This window comes from Chaetura pelagica, unplaced genomic scaffold (assembly GCF_000747805.2).
Source record: "Chaetura pelagica isolate M959 unplaced genomic scaffold, ChaPel_1.0 scaffold281, whole genome shotgun sequence".
NCBI classification, from domain to species: Eukaryota; Metazoa; Chordata; class Aves; order Apodiformes; family Apodidae; genus Chaetura; species Chaetura pelagica.
The window spans coordinates 825009-828948 of record NW_009952058.1 but is presented as its reverse complement, the minus strand read 5'-3'; the positions used below and the strand labels follow the sequence as shown (position 1 = coordinate 828948).

Sequence of the window (3940 nt, the reverse complement as noted above, 5' to 3'; positions counted from 1 at the left end):
TTTTTGAGGAGTCTGCTGCTCAAGTGTGTGCTTGGGGTAAGCAAGACTCAAGTTTGGACTTCTGGTCCTTCCCTTTATGTTTTCCCCCTCTCTAACTTCCTCTTTTTTTTCCATTTCTATGAACATAACCTCTTTGCTTCACTTAAGGATATGGGGGGTGGGACACAGTATTTCAGTTACCTTTGAGTTATCTGAGCCTGGGAAGACTTCTGAAAAAATTGGGAAAAGAAAAAAAAGATAAATGAATGGAGGAGCTTAGCAGGGCATTTGCTCCACCTTCTGCCCTGCACAGAATTAATATTTCTAATACATTTTCCAATATTTTGTCAAGTAGCATATAAACTTACTCAGTGTGTTCCCATCCTCAGATTATTGCACACAGCTCCATACAACATAAACACCAGAACACATTTCCCGAGTTCAGCAAACTTCCCCTAGCAAAATTTAATGTTATTCTTTTTTTTTTTTTTTTTTTAAAGATCTCCGTTCCAACCTTGCCTTAATCTGACCAATTATGGACAGGAAAATCAAGCTGTATATGTCTTTCACCCCACTCAGCCTTCCAGTTTTCTCCTCTTTGTATCTGATATTTCCCACCATAAGTTGGCTTGGCTAAAGGTTCTGGATGTCTCTTTCTCTTTGAACTCAGCAGCAGCCAGTCCCTGGTGACTCGTTTAAAGTTCTCCCATTGAAGTGGATGCCCATAGCGGTTGATTTCCTGCGCAATCAGCCAAGCACTTGGCTTTTAGAAACAAAACAAGGAAACTAAATGCAAAAGACAATCTTAGCACACCTTTACAGAGATTGCCAACTCTAAAAACGCCTGGGCGTTTACAAGGGATGCATTTTTATCCTAGCTATGTCACATACCTAATTTGGGTGTATCCTGATCCAAAGTGACACCCTGAACTCCCCAGGATGTTGGTGGAAAAGAAGGGCAAGGAGGCCTTACCAGATAGGGCCCCAAAACTGCAATACTTAACTGGTAGGTCTCAAGAGGCACACAGCTCTTTACATCCCTCCATGCAGCAATCCTCCCCAGGGATATCAGGGATCCAACGCTCTCCTGACTGGCTCTTCAGCTGTCCTGAAGAGGAAAAGAGAGGAAGAAGAGCAGCTATTTACACACATAAATCTGAACCAAGACTGGCTCATACTCACCCCTCATTCCACACATTCCTTACGCAGGACACTTCCCATTGCTCCTGTTTTTGCTGTTTTTACAGGAAGATCATCCAGTGCTGCCCTCCCCTCACCGCCACACAGAAAGCAGGATGTCTCTGGGTGGCAGTGACACTGACAGAGTCAGACTTCTCAAACTCAGTGACAGACTGCAAAAAAAAGATTTCTGCCTGAGCTCTGAATAATTCCACTTAGATCGTAACCTTTATTTAGCTGTTCGCGTGGTGCGTTAACTCTTGCTCTGCAAATGACCTCATAGGGATATTTTTCTAGTCTAAGCACATTTAAAGGTGAATTCTGTTCTTAAACATGAACAGCTTACATTGCTAGACATCAAGGCTGTGGCAGAAGAGAAACAAAGATTGAACTGAAATAAGTAAATGCATCCTAAAGATGAACAAACAATCTTGCAATCAGTTTTGACCTACCTACATTTTTCCCCTCTGCTTTTCTCTTCATATTTTTTTTTCTCTCAAAACAAGCCTTACTTGGCTGGATTTGTTTCTAATCTTTTTGTTTATCTGCCATTCAAAAACCCTAGAGAAAGCAGACATGAAAAGAAAAAAAACAATCAAATGCAGCAACATAGACTTTAAGGACTCACTAGAGATTCTGGACGCCTTAATTTCTAGATAGGCAATGTAAGACTATTTAAAGGGGGTTGTTTTTGACAGAGGGCTTAAACTCTGGCAACTCTAGGATGTGGACATTTGGGCACACAGAAAAAAAAAAAAAAAAGAAAAAGAAAAAAAAAGTTAGTTATAAAATTTAGCCAACCATAAATTGTAAATAGAGAAGAAAAAAGCAAGGTTTTTTATATAGCTCTGTAAGGATATTAAAGAGGAATCAGTCTAGGAAAGGGTCCATACAAATCCCTGAGCAGATAAACACCTTATCCACTGCTCACTATCCCTCCCTACCTGCTCTCCTGGGATATCCAATGAAATACTACAGGATGGTCATGGACTCTCCCCACTATTTCTTTCTCTCTGACTGAATACATAGCAGCCAAGAAATTTCATGACATCTGACCAGATGCTTTGAAATGTACCAAGACATTTTATTGATGGGTTAATTTTTTCTGAGCTCACCAATTCATCAGGGCACATTGTATCAGCTGCAGGACTGGCAGGGTGTCTGCTTCTGCAGTGTCTCTGTAATTTGGTAGTCCCCTTTACAAAAATTGTTGACAGTTTTAAATCTGCCACTTACAGGATCTTAGTCTGTTACTCCACAGAATCACAAACACCCAGACTCAATGGCTGTCACAGGCTTATGGGGTTTTTTTATCATCAAGAGGGACCATTACAACAATACAGTCTCATCTCTAGTGTAACAGAACCCTAAGAATTCCAGACAGTTGTTTCTAGAGATACACAGACCTTCTACTGGAACTATAGCATGTACTTTATACAGCTAACTAGTATCGACCATGTAACAGAGTATTTCAGAAAACCCATCACATCCTTAGAAAAGTTATTGCAATGCTTAATTAACCTCATTCTTAAATTTTTGCTCCTGATTCGTAAGCTTTAGCTTTCCACCCTCATCAGGCTGCCCCAACACACAAATAAATAGCCACTGAAATGATTTCCTAAAAACGTTATTGTAAGAGTCACAAATCAATGCATTTCATTAGAGGCACACAGTGTGATCTAACAAGCTGGCTGACAGCCCAAATTCCTGGTTCTGTACTTGGCGCTGACATGTAATTTTCCCCTCCCATCAGCCAAGTCATTAGTGGTGGGTTTACACTGCAGTCAAAGCAGTGGCAGTGATGGGGAGTAAACGTTCAGGGCTGGTTTTAATTGGGTGTTGCTAGCAATTTTGTTCCAGCAATACAGAGTGCAAATGCAGGGTAAAAACCTCAGTCCAGAAATGGAGTAAGCTGTGTGTAACTTCACATTGCCATGGCTGAACTGATAGCTCAAAAATAGTTCTTGTTCCCTAACCCTATAAAGTTGAGTCTCCGTAGTCATTCCCCCAGATGCAAATCTACAGCACGGCTGCTGCTTGTTGATGTTGGAATCAGCACAAAGCTGGTGAGAGAGAGATGCTCTGTTTTGATAATGGCAAAACTCAAGGATCTAAAATTAATCTGTGGAAAGAGTACATCACATATGCAGGTGATCTTGGAGTCAAAGAAACGTTTAATATCGGTATTAAAGCAAAAAAAAACAACAACAAAATAAAAATTCAACAGGACAGTTGAACCACACTGTGCTTTGGTTTCATATATGGAAACGAGTAAGACAAAGCAATTGTTCTTTGCTTCAGTTGATCTTTTCCTCCATTTCACTATGGTGAATCAGAATAAGCAAAGCTAGAGGAAGCTTCCAAATACTACCTAGTCAATCCAGCTGCATCAGTAAGACCTGGGCACCCTGCAGACCTTCAAGCCTACTGTTAAATTTTTTTGCAAGGCAGACACTGCTCCATCCTGGATTGAAGTCAGTATATTCCCTCATAACCAACCAAATCACAATATCCAACTGAAAGCTGGTCTATCTCTGCTAAATGCCATGGTCTCCGTACCAAATCTGCATCATTTACTCACGTGGGTTGCCCCCCTGAGGCCATTGGAACTTCATGGTTTACCAAAGTTATACTTACGTGCTGGTATTTGAGGAGCCAGTGCTTCAAAGGAAGACTCTGAGCTAGGAGGAGAGGTTTGGAAATCAAAAAGAGTGAAAGAGTGAGTAAGATAGAGAGTTAGCTTTTCTGAGGTGAGGCGTGGGAGGTGTTTTCGTTCTTTAGC

General features: G+C 41.0%; 1 protein-coding gene across 1 annotated transcript in view; it reads right to left on the bottom strand.

Annotated features, from left to right (window-relative positions):
* Positions 1-1009, bottom strand: part of GSG1 (germ cell associated 1) — a 13485-nt gene extending 12476 nt beyond the window's left edge. The window contains exon 1 of the mRNA XM_010003867.1: positions 953-1009. The gene's annotated coding sequence lies outside the window, so the exon portion shown is untranslated. The remainder of the gene's footprint in view (positions 1-952) is intronic.
* Between the last annotated feature and the right edge of the window lie 2931 nt (positions 1010-3940).